The 13350-nt window shown below is 45.2% G+C and overlaps 1 protein-coding gene across 1 annotated transcript in view; it reads right to left on the reverse strand.

Annotated features, from left to right (window-relative positions):
• The window catches only part of STXBP6 (syntaxin binding protein 6), a 305332-nt gene extending 294584 nt beyond the window's left edge, over positions 1-10748 (reverse strand). The window contains exon 1 of the mRNA XM_003408782.4: positions 10620-10748. The gene's annotated coding sequence lies outside the window, so the exon portion shown is untranslated. The remainder of the gene's footprint in view (positions 1-10619) is intronic.
• Positions 10749-13350: the final 2602 nt, after the last annotated feature.

Raw genomic sequence — 13350 nt, forward strand, 5'->3', positions numbered from 1 at the left:
AAGTTAACAATGAAGCTAATATTTTCAACCTCATTTTCAGAACCTTTCTCATGCTGTTAACAAAGCTCAGTGGTTTGCATTTTAGCTCCCTGTATTTCTTCTCCTCTCCAGAAAAGATAAACTTCAGTAACCAAGGACAGAGACTAGGCAAGGATGGGTAGACAGCACCACACTAAGAAACTGTAGCACCAACTGAAAAGCTCGGGCATGACCTTTTAGTCAAAAATCAGCACCTCTGACTAAAAACTAGCCAAACTCAGCTGAGGCTAGCATAGTAACTTTACCAAAAGCTATGATTCTGAACAGGTTTCAGCAGAACTTCCAGACTAAGACAGACTAGGAAGAAAGGCCCAGCCTGTGAAAACCCTGTGGATCATAACAGCATCTGGTCACCATGAGTTGGAGGCCTACTCCATGGCCATTAACAACAACTTAGCAACATGGTAATCTGAAAAACATCAAGCCCATTAAGTTTGCCCTAGGACTAGGATTCACATGCTCTTCTTCTATTACCCGTCTTCAATTTCTGTTACCTTGTAAATAAAAAACCTTTACATTGGGACTTCCTTGATGTATTTTTTTCTTTAATCCTAACCATGAAAATCTTGACTCTGGTGGGAAGGAAAAGGCAAATAACTTTCACTACCACAGGCACATCATGCCAGGCACTTTTCTATGAGCTTATGCTGATTTTACAGGTAAGAAAACTGTGGCTCAGATATTGATTAACTTGCCCAAAGTCCCCCAGCAAATTAATGGTAGAGCTGTGATTCACACTCAGCCCTGTCCCATTCCAAAGCCCAGCTTCTCTACACTGCATCGGCTTCTTCTCCAAGTGGGATCTACGGGCCCATGGCAGCATCAGTGTCAGTGAGACCCTGCTAGAAATAGACTTCTCAGGCCCCACCCCAGGCCTTCTGCATCAAAATGGGCATTAACAAGATCCCCAGGTGCTTCCTGAGCACTGAGTTTGAGAAGCCCTGCACACCACACCACTAACAACAGAAGAAACAATCTCTCCTCAGATGATAAATGCCTCGGCTCCAGAGGTATTCAACCTCATTTAGTATCATGACTCTTGGACCCAAATATGTTTATGCTCATGTAAACCAAGTACCACGTGAATCCTGTTTGAACACAGTAGTAGATATTAAAGTAGGGGAGGGGCAGTCTTGACAGAGTTCCACAAACAAATTAGCAGACACTAAAACGTCTACCACAGTCAAATCTTCGAGGAAAAATTAAAACATAAGCTGCCCAGTCAGCACTACTTATTGTCCTCTGGTCGATCACAACAAGGAAGCCTAAATATGGGACCACTCTGTAAAAGGGAAGTTCAGAAACACACTGAATTTGAAAATCACAAGAAATTTGCTCTGAAAACTGTCCCACTAACTCAGGAGCAATGTGGACCAAAATTCCTTTAATTCAGAGAAACGGCCCTTGGATGAAAGGGAAATAGAAAATCCTAGAAGGCCCAAAGACATACAAGAAAAAATCCAGATATTTCCCTCCAAGAGCAGAAAATGTGATCTAAAATTGATATGGACCTCTCTTACCCTCTTTTTTATAACTTTCTTTCCATCCTGGCCACAGTGGCTTTCTGGTTATTTTTTTTTAATTGAGTTATGATTTTTATAACATAAAATTCATCCTTTTATGGTACACAATTCAGTAGTTTTTAGTATATTCACAAAGTTGCGCAACCACTCCACCACTCTATAATTCTACAACACTTTCAACACCCCAAAAGAAACCCATACAATTACTCCCCATTTCCCTGCCTCCCCAGTCCCTGGCGAACAGTAACCTACTTTCTGTCTATATGGATTTGGGCTGTTTTCACTTTTTGGCTACTATGAATAATGCTGCTATGAACACATGTGTAAAATTTTTTGTGTAGGCATAAATTTCAATTCTCTTGAGTATATACCTAGGAGTGGAATCGGTCATAAGCTAGTTTTGCTTAACGTTTGAGGAACTGCCTATTTTCCAAGTGACTGCACCATTTGACATTTTCACCAGCAATGTATGAATGTTCTGACATCTCCACTTCCTCACCAACACTTGTTTTTGTCTGTCTTTGTGATCATAGCCATTCTGGTGAGTGTGAAATGGTTAACTCATCCTGGTTCTGATGTACATTTCCTAATGACTAATGATTTGGGCATCTTTTCAGGTGTTTATTGGCCATTTGTATATCTCCACTGGAGAGTGTCTACTAAAATCCTTTGTCTATAGTTTATTGGGTCGTCTTTTTATTGTTGAGTTCTAAGAGTTCTTTCCTCTTGGTATTTTTTGAATCTCCACCCAAGACCCTACCTCAGAACCTTTGTACTTGCTGTTCCCTCTTCCTGGAAAGTTCTTTCCCCAAATACCCAGTATTCTTCAACTGGATCTACATTTTAATTAATGCTTCTGTACTTGGAACCACTATCCTCAAAAGGCCGAGGAGCACTTTCATTCTCCTTTTCTGTTCCACATATCCCCCCCCTTGCTTTCATCCCTAGTGTTGTGCCCCCACTACCGTTTATCCACAACGAGCTCTTCTGCTGCAGTCATCTGAACGCATCTGCTACTTCAGTGAACTTGCAGAATCAAGAAAGAACTTAGGATACGGTTCTTGGACCACCACCACAGATTCACTCAGTCCCACATTATGCTAGGCAAATTTCTTTTCCTGTGTGCTCTAAAACTTATTTATATCGGGCACACATACAAGTCTTCACAGTGCTGCTCAATTATGTTGTTGTTGTTAGGTTCTGACAAGTCAGTTTTGACTCAGAGAGGCCCTATATACAACAGAACAAAACACTGCCAGGTTCTAAGTCATCCTCACAATTGCTACTATGTTTGAGTCCATGGTTGCAGCTACTGTGTCAATCTATCAAATTGAGGGTCTTCTTCTTTTTCACTGACCCTCTACCTTAACAAGCATGATGTCCTTTTCAAGGGGCTTGGTCCCTCCTGATAACATGCCCAAAGCACGGGAGACAAAGTCCTGCCATCCTCGTTTCCAAGGAGCATTCTGGCTGTATTTCTTCCAAGACAGATTTGTTCGTTCTTCTGGCAGTCGATACTATATTCCATATGCTTCATCAACACCATAATTCAAAGGCATCAGTTCTTCTTCAGTCTTCCTTATTCATTGTCCAGCTCTCACATGTGTATGAGACAACTGAAAATACCATGGCTTGGTCAGGTGCACCTTAGTCCTCAAAGTGACATGTTTGTTTTTCACTACTTTAATGAGGTCTTTCGCAGCATATTTGCCCAATGCAGTGTGTTGTTTGATTTCTTGACTGCTGCTTTCATGGGCATTGATTGTGGATCCATTATACCACCAACCTAAAACACCCCTTCTTCTCTCTAGAAAGGTCTTACTATCATTTACAACATCACCAGAGTCCAGCCCCTCCATGGAGACTTTCTTAGCCACAACAGCTTAAAATTGTTTTTCTCTACTCTGAAATAAAAACAGCAATCACATATAGAGTTCATTAACCAATTAATATTTGTATTTAATGAATAACTTCTATATTCTAGGAGTATACTAGGTGAAACCACCCTATCCACAGATGATGTTAATATATTGGATTTGTTAGAATGTGCTAAAAGATACACACCAACATATAACCTCAAAAATATTCTGTGTTCTACATTCTTTAAAGAGATAGAAGAAATTATATTACTTTTACATGGAAAGGGAAGAAGCGCCGGATAAGTAAAGCACTACTGAAGAGGAATAAAGTAGGAGGACTCACACTACCTGACCTCAGAACCTACTATACAGCTACAGTAGCCAAAACAGCCTGGTACTGGTACTGGTACTGGTACTGGTTCCAACTCTAGATGGAAACAACCCAGATGCCCATCAACAGATGAATGGATAGACAAACCGTGGTACATACACACAATGGAGTATTACACAACGATAAAGAACCACCATGAATCTGTGAAGCATCTCATAACATGGATGAATCTGAAGGGCATTATATTGAGTAAAATAAGTCAATCACAAAAGGACAAATATTGTATGAGACCACTACTGTCAAAACTCATGAAAAGGTTTACACACAAAAAGAAACAATCTTTGATGGTTATGAGGGAGGGGAGGGGTGGGGATGGAAAAACACTTAATAGACAGTAGATAAGTGGTAACTTTGGTGTTCCCCATAATCCTGGGGAAGCCAGCACAACTTGTACAAGCCAAGGTCATGGAAGCTCCACAGACACATCCAAACTCCCTGAGGGACCAAACTGCTGGGCTGTGGGCTGTGGGAACCATAGTATTAAGGAACATCTAGCTCAACTGGCATAACAGTATATAAAGAAAACGTTCTACATTCTACTGTGGTGAATAGCATCTGGGGTCTTAAAAGCCTGTGAGTGGCCATCTAGGATACTCCACTGGTCTCACCCCTTCGGGAGCAAGAATGAATGAAGAAAACTAAAGATACAAGGGAAAGATTAGTCCAAAGGCCTAATGGACTATATCTACCACAGCCTCCACCAAACTAAGTCTAGTAAAACTAGATGGTGCCCAGCTACCACCACTGACTGCTCTGATGGGGATCACAATAGGTGGTCCTGGACAGAGCTAGAGAAAAATATAGAACAAAATTGTAACTCAAAAAAAAAAGATCATGGTTACGAGGGGGGGAGGGAGGGAGGGAGGGAGGGAGAGGGTTTTTTACTGATGAATTAGTAGATAAGAACTGCTTTAGGTGAAGGGAAGGACAACACTCAATACAAGGAAGGTCAGCTCAATTGGACTGGACCAAAAGCAAAGAAGTTTCCGGGATAAAATGAATGCTTCAAAGGTCAGCGGAGCAAGGGCGGGGGTTTGGGGACCATGGTTTAAGGGGACTTCTAAGTCAATTGGCAAAATAATTCTATTATGAAAACATTCTGCATCCCACTTTGAAATGTTGCATCTGGGGTCTTAAATGCTAACAAGCGGCCATCTAAGATGCATCAATTGGTCTCAACCCACCTGGATCAAAGGAGAATGAAGAACACCAAGGTCACACGACAACTAAGAGCCCAAGAGACAGAAAGGGCCGCATGAACCAGAGACCTACATCATCCCGAGACAAGAAGAACTAGTTGGTGCCCGGCCACAATCGATGACTGCCCTGACAGGGAGCACAACAGAGAACCCCTGAGGGAGCAGGAGATCAGTGGGATGCAGACCCCAAATTCTCATAAAAAGACCATACTTAATGGTCTGACTGAGACTAGAGGAATCCCGGCGGTCATGGTCCCCAAACCTTCTGTTGGCATAGGACAGGAACCATCCCCGAAGACAACTCATCAGACATGAAAGGGACTGGACATTGGGTAGGAGAGAGATGCTGATGAAGAGCGAGCTAATTATATCCGGCGGACACTTGAGACTGTGTTGGCATCTCCTGTCTGGAGGGGGGATGGGAGGATAGAGAGAGTTGAAAGCTGGCAAAAATGTCACGAAAGGAGAGACTGGAAGGGCTGACTCATTAGGGGGAGAGCAAGTGGGTGTACGGAGTAAGATGTATATAAACTTATACGTGACAGTCTGACTTGATTTGTAAACGTTCACTTGAAGCTCAATAAAAGTTAATAAAAAAAAAAAAAAAAGAAAGAAAGATCAGACTTGCTGGCCTGACAGAGACTGGAGAAACCCAGAGAGAATGGCCCCCAGACACCCTATCAGCTTAGTAAGGAAGTCACTCCTGAGGTTCACCCTTCAGCCAAAGATCAGACAGGCCAATAAAACAAAATGAGACTAAAGAGGCATACCAGCCCTGGGGCAGGGACTAGAAGGCAGGAGGGGACAGGAAAACTGGTAATAGGGAACCTAAGTTTGAGAAGGGAGAGTGTTGACATGTTTTGGGGTTGTTAACCAATGTCATAAAACAATATGTATACTGTTTAATGAGAACCTAGTTCTGAAAACCTTCATCTAAAGTTCAATAAAATAAATAAAAATATTCTGTGTTCTGGGAAACACTGAATTAAGGTTTTTTGCTGTTGATGTTGTTAATTGTACTTCTTCTCGGAGTCTCTGCTATGATGATGCATATGTTGAAAATCTCTAACCTCAATGCTTCCCAAAATGATTTGCTCTTTGTAAGAGCACACCCATTAACAGCCACCCCAACTGCATTCCTTAGACATACTCTGGGAAATGCTGAGCTAATTCAATTGCTGCTCAATCCTATCAGCTGGACAACACTGAGTAGAACCCATATTTCCTACTGGAGTATGGAACCACGTTTGCTTTCTTTTAGGATATCATCAATTGGAAGACACTCTATTAACATGCCAACTATACAGAAAATGAAAAAAGAAGCCGTACATTAAATGTGCACATAATTTTTAAGACCCATCTGGATTTCTGAAATTGGAAAATGCTGAAATGTTAAAAATTGTATCTTAGAACTGAGCTAGTGCACTGTAACCAGGATTTTAGTTTAAAAGCACCCTCTAGGAAGGTTGGGGAGAATAGTGTTCCAGGAATGGGCCTTGACCCTCTGTGACCCAGTAATAACCACCTGATGACCAAAATGAAATAAAGTATCACAGTAAGGGTCTCACAACAGGTTTATTCATGAGAGCAAAAATATCAAGTGGCCGTGTGTTGACAAAAGTCAACCACAGTGATAAGAGGCTTTCCTCACACTGGAAAAAACCTTAGCATCATCGAAAAGTAGGGGTAACACCCAAAACATAAACATCGAGTTATGGGAAAGAGTTTTAAAATGGAAACGTTTCCCACTTATGTTAAGTGGAAGAAACCATTTAAATTAGCTAGTAAATCTTAAGAATTACAACCTGAATGCTGTTCCTTGGCCAACAGCTGTTTATGGTCAGGAAAACAGGCATGAGCCTTGCAGTTTTATCTACTGAAACACTAAGTGGTACACTTGAGTTTTTGAATAGGTTTCTGATTTACTGATAGGTTTCTCTACTGCTAATCATTTTAAAACTAAAACAAAGCACAAATGGAAAGGTGAGATAAAACATTATGGTCCACTGGGACTCCACTTGGCACAGCAACACAAGAACTAGTTAAAGTGCTGACTGACAATTTCTTATACCTAGTCCATTTGGGTGCAACATAAGCTTTTATTTTTTCCTTAGGATGTTATCTCAGGAACCTTTCTGGCTCGAACAGGTTCCCGAAGCCTCTTTAACACACAGCGGTTAAAATTCAAGGCCGCAGACCAGGCCATAGTAAGTCACGGAGAGTTCTCAGCGTAAGACCACAACTTGGGGTGCAAGAGGAAGACGAGATTGGGTTGAACTTTAGTAGTTCTTGACTATAAGCTAAACTGCACAGGGTAGCAGGCTGATACCACACAGCTGTTCCTGAAAGTCATCCTTCTTCCCTCTGGGAGAGGTAAGAGAGGTTCTCAAACACTGCTTCCATCTTTCAGAAAGAATGCACGACCTTGTCCTAGTGTGACCACCACGGATCTGTCACAGGGTCTACTCCACACTCTCGCCCAAGGCCTGGGTAAGCTGTCCATTTAAAGATGACATCACTGCAATTACTTTTTAAACTTGTTCATAAAGGTGCTTAAAGGTCAGGCTGCCAAAACTTTATCCAACCTCCTCTCCACACATGTTGGAGAGCCCCAAAGAAATGAAACAAGGTAACTGGTGGATTTATCAATAAAAGGAGTCACCTATCTCAGTCTATTCTTGTTGTTGCTATTATTGTTATTTGCCATGGAGTGGATTTGAACTCATGGTAACCCATGTGTAAAGAATAGAACTGCTTCACAGAGTTTTCAAGGCTGTGGTCTTTCAGAAACAGATTGTCAGGCCTGTCTTCTGAGATGCCTCTGGGTGGGTTCGGACTGCTAACATTTTGGCTAGTAGCTGTCAAGCACTCAACCATTTGCACCATCCAGGAAGCCTAGAAACCAGAGGCTGAGTATTTTACCACATTAAAGAGAAGAGCAAATCTTATATTTTCGTGCAGAATTCATTCATTTGAAAAGTAGCCACAATTATTAAAACTACACAATGGCATAGGCATTGGAATATCAAATGATTTACGCAAGTTCCTAAAATATGCCCCCTAGAAACCCTGCCCCTGTAGGTGAGGTACTAAAATCATGGCATTTCAGAACAAATCTCACCTTTCTTACTCCCTATTACCCTCTAAAATCAATGATTCTAACGGTTTGGTTCCTGGACCAGCACTATCAGGATCACCTGAGAACCAGATAGAAAGGCAAATTCTTGGACCCCACTCTAGACCTATAGAGCCCAAGGTCAGTGATGCAGCCCATCGATCTGTGGCTTCACAAGCCCCCTGGCGATTCTGAGGCATGCTCTTGTTTGAGGACCACTGCCCTAGGATTAGGAAGATGGAGCACCTGGGATGGCTGAGGAAGGAGCCTGATTCAATCCTTAAGACCAGACTGAGAGACAATCTCACCAGTTCCTGCATCGGCTCTCAGTCTCACAGGCTGATTTCAATGAACTAGGAGTTGAGTCCATAGTTCAAAGTCACCATTGGAGGCCAAGTCAAGATCCAGCCCAGGGTCTGCTGATTGCTTTGTCAACCTTGGCTATGAAGCATGTGGCCTTGCTCACATGTCAATTCTGGGGCTCAAGACTCTGAACCTTGATAAGGCAACCCTGGTGGTCTTCTAATCTGCACCACACCACCTCCCTGAGATAAACATGATGACTGGACCCCTAACCCTTCTATGACATGTATATGTGTGTAGGGGGCGAGAGTTGCTTGTGGGCCCTCTTGGTGGGAAATTAATTATCTTTAACTACTGAAAAGGGATAAAGCTCAATAAAGGGGAGTTTGAATGTAAAGATAGAACAGATTTGAGAGAAGAGGAAAAAGATAAACAGCTACTTCCAAAGACCTGAGAAACCAAACCTCTTGGTGAGGGATGAGTAGAGGGAGAAGACTTAGGTGTCTTGCTATAATTAAAAGAATCAGTAAATTAAAAAAAAAACTGAGTAAACAGCATGAGACCGTAACTAAGTCATGAAAGGTGCTTTAAAATTTTCTAAGTACTCTTCATTCCCATTATCTCATCCAAGTCTCACAAGCCCTGTAACAGAGAGGGAAAAGGCCACTATTACCCCATATGACAGAAGAGAAAACTATAGTTCAGAGTGGCAATTTGTCCATCAGCAGTCATCAGTTGCAAAGCACAAACTCAACCTCTGGTCGATCCGACTCCAGAACCCGTGTACTCACACAGTGATCCTCTCATCTTGATATCTGCCCCAGAGCAGACTGCCCCCAAGGCAAAGGCAAAGAAAAAATGCAGCAGAAATGGTGAACACCTTCAGTATGACATTTGAGCAGCATGTGGGTGCCCCTTTAAGAACTTAACACACAAACCGAACAGCCAAGGTGTTCAGCCAAAAAAGGGGAAAAAAAGAGAGAGAGGCATATTTCCAGCCTGCATAATCATTTCTGGACCTATTCCCACTAGCAGCCTCCGAGGCGAACAGCAGCTCACTGTCTAGGCTGAAGCTCCTCCACCCCCTGGGTTATGACAGCCCCGTTCTGACTTGTGTGCAGGCAAAACCTCAAAACTCAAAACAAGAAGTGAAAAAAGTGGAGCCAAGAGAAGCATCCTTCACACCCTCGCATTTTGCACATCCAGGGCCCTAGGGAGGCCGTGGGATGAAGTGGAGGTTCCTGTGAATCCACCAGCCCAACTCCTTCCCACTCAGTCCCTGGGGAAGAATAATAGTAAGGGGAGAGAATTCGTTAAGAAGTCTTGGGGCTGGAGTCAAAGGCAGATACACCCTAGTCACCCTCTGCTGAAGAACAGTATGTCATCACAAATGCTCCACCTGGCCCTTCCCTCCAAGGCCTCTCCTCTGCGAAAATGGACCGGGGTGGGAGGCAGGGAGTTCATAAACCAGAGGAAAGGCTGGAGGAAAAATCAGCTCATGCACCTGCCCTAGCCACGCTGCCCTGCCATATGTGTGAGGCTGGATTCCAGCGCGCACCACAAGCGCGAACTCAGAATCCGACGCCCTTGGCCACGTCTGAGGTCGGTGAGGGGGCATCGCCCAGTGCTAAGGGCCCCAGAAGGGGAGCCATGCCCGCATCAGTTCTGGCAGCAATGACTTTCCTAGAAGATGCCGGGGAAGCGAACATCGGGGTGATTCACAGATTTCAGCCGGGGATGGGGAAGCTCTGGCAGGGGCGCAGCGACCCACTCAGTTCCCCACACTGAGGGCCTCGGGGCAGCATCCTCCGGGCCCATTCTACTGCGGGGACAGAGCGGTAAGACGGGCTCCATCCTCAACTTTCTGGGAGGAAACCTGCGCCGCTCCGCGGCTTGTCCAACCTTGCTTGCACACGGGTCCCAGGTATGGCGAGAACCCGGGAGCCGAGTCCTCTCAGCGCGCACAAAGCAGCTGCGCTGAGGCGCGCAGTCACCTCTCCCGCCGCCCGCCAACTTGAAAGCATCTCGCTGGGAGCCTGCCTCCACCCCTAGCCCCGCTGCCGGGTCCCGGTCCCGGCCGCCTAAATAGGACCGAGCGCCGGGCGCCCCAATCGCCATGGCTGCTGCAGCCGCATCCCCCCTGGCCTGGCCTCCGTCTTGGCGGCCCGGCTCTCCAAACCCTGATCCTACCGTGCAGCCTGGCTCGTGCCCCGGTGCTGCCAGCGAGCGGCACGCGTCCCAGCCCGCGAGGCTCCTCCCCGGGGGCGTCCCGCGCGGGGCTCCGGGCTCCGGACAAGGCTCGGTCGGACGGGCGCTCGTTCGCCGCCGCCTCGCGGCTACCGCGCCGGCTCCTGCTCCCGCGCGCGAAGAGGGAGGGATGGGGGGGAAACTCCCAGCAACTCCAACACGGGGCACTGAAGCTCCAGCTGCAGCCGCGCGCCGCCCGCCGCCGAGTGGAGCGCCTGCCAAGCGGACCTGCCCCCGCGGCCGCCTCTGAGCATGCCCAGTGCGGCCGTGGGCAAGCCCGTGTGTCCTGGCCGGGGGCAAAGGGCTGCGACTGGGGGCCCGGGATCCGCCCCAGGCTCCAGGGCCCGCGGGGGGAGTGAAGAAGGGGAGGGCCGCTGCTGGGGCGGGGGCCCGGGAGCAAGGCAGGGAAAAATCAGTCAGTGTGCGAGGCCCCAGGCAAGTTTCACGGGTTGTGAGAAGTTTGTGGGCCAGAAAGGTAGGCTGTTTCTGTGAGTCTCTCTGCCTGGCTGAATTCAAAAGGACAAGAAGGACACATTCATTCTCCGGGAAGAAAACGAGTGGACCCAGCAAATGGGTTTTGTGCAGTGCCTTCTTTCCTTCACGTCTAGGGTCTTAAGCTCAATGAGCTAACAGGGCCTGGCAGGCAAAGAGTGAACCGGGTGGGCAGAGGCGAACTGCAGAGGGCTCTAAAAAGGCAGGGTTAACTGTTCTTCTTGTAAATGTCCATTGCTACCATACAAAAATTTGGACCTAGTTTTGCTACATTTTCTGATTTTTGAAGAAATGACAGACATCTAGATTTTTTTCATGTAAAATATCCTAATTTTTGAAAATTGATAACAAATTCAATTCTTGAAAACACATTGCACCAAAAAAAAAAAGACATGTCTTGGTCGGTGTCATTTTTAGCCCCACAGACAGCCAATTTGAGGACTGTGATTTCAGCATTCTTTCAGCAAAGATGCTGAGTACCCACTGTAGTTTGGGGAGGTGCTGGAAAGAATCCAGGATGATTCAGACTGCCTTTAAAGTACTACCAGTTACTAGGGGAAGTACAGTTTCCTGAAAGAGGAACACTAGATTAAAACTTGGCCTTCATGAAAAGAGAGGTTACTAACAGAGAAAGAACTAGTGAGAACTAACTTTCGGAAAATATCATTAATACAGGTATTCTTATCTACACATCATCTATAGGAAATCGGAATTTAAATAAAGAAGTTCTTCTGTTGTTTACAAACCCAAAACCAAACCAAACCCAGTGCCGTCCAGTCGATTCCGACTCATAGCGACCCTAGAGAACAGACTAGAACTGCCCCATAGAGTTTCCAAGGAGCGCCTGGTGGATTCGAACTTCCGACCCTTTGGTAAGCAGCCGTAGCACTTAACCACTATGCCACCAGCGTTTGTTGTTTTATAAAAGATAGCTTAAATATGAAGCATCTTCGATTGGCACACTCTTTTACTGTGTCCAAGATTGGGCTATTCGACAATTTTGTGAATTAAGAGATCCTATTTTTTTTTTATACTAGTTAGTGGCGTAGTGGTTAAGTGCTATGGCTGCTAACCAAGAGGTTGCAGTTCAAATCCACCAGACGCTCGTTGGAAGCTCTGTGGGGGCAGTTCTACTCTGTCCTATAGGGGCGCTGTCAGTTGGAATGGACTCGACAGCAGTGGGTTTGGTTTGGTTTGGTTTGGTTCTATACTAGTTTCTATTGCTGGTTGTCCTCCCTTCCACCGCCTTCTGTGTTAACAAGCTTTTATTTTTCTTTTTTTCAATATCGCAGATCTAACTCCAGATGACACCCTCCCTCCCCTCCCCCCAGCCAGTACATAGTGTCACCTTCTATCTCACTTGCAGATCATGGATGTAGGCTACAGCTGTGACTGCCTCAGCCAGACATCTGGGACTTACCTCAGTGCTGCAGAAGATTCTCCTTGCAGGTGAGTTAATGTTGCATTCATGGAGAACAGACCACCACTTATCTCTGTGAAGCATTTTAAGCATACAGAATTCGCAGAGGAAAAGAAAAGAAATGCTTAGGTGTTTACACAAGAAGACTCCCAGAAGTTCTGGAAAGAAGGAAGTGCCTCGCCCAAGACCTATCATATAACAGGTAGCTACAAATATTTGCAGAATAAATAGCAATCTCCATCATCACAATCTTCTGTGTCTCTGTTCTACCTCTCACAGTTCCCAAGAATTATTATTTTTGAAAAGCATAATAATGGTAAGATTATAAAAAAAGAACAAGACCCACCTGCATCAAAGGAGAATGAAGAACACCAAGGTCACAAGATAATTGTGAGCCCAAGAGACAGAAAGGGCCACATGAGCTAGAGACTTACATCATCCTGAGACCAGAAGAACTAGATGGTGCCCGGCCACAACCGATGACTGCCCTGACAGGAAGCACAACAGAGAACCCCTGAGGGAGCAGGAGATCAGTGGGATGCAGACCCCAAATTCTCATAAAAAGACCAGACTTAATAGTCTGACTGAGACTAGAAGAATCCCAGCAGTCATGGTCCCCAAACATTCTGTTGGCCCAGGATAGGAACCATTCCCGAAGACAACTCATCAGACATGGAAGAGACTGGACAATGGGTTGGAGAGAGATGCTGACGAAGAGTGAGCTACTTGTATCAGGTGAACACTTGAGACTGTGTTGGCATC

Source organism: Loxodonta africana, chromosome 10, assembly GCF_030014295.1.
Source record: "Loxodonta africana isolate mLoxAfr1 chromosome 10, mLoxAfr1.hap2, whole genome shotgun sequence".
Classification (NCBI taxonomy): Eukaryota; Metazoa; Chordata; class Mammalia; order Proboscidea; family Elephantidae; genus Loxodonta; species Loxodonta africana.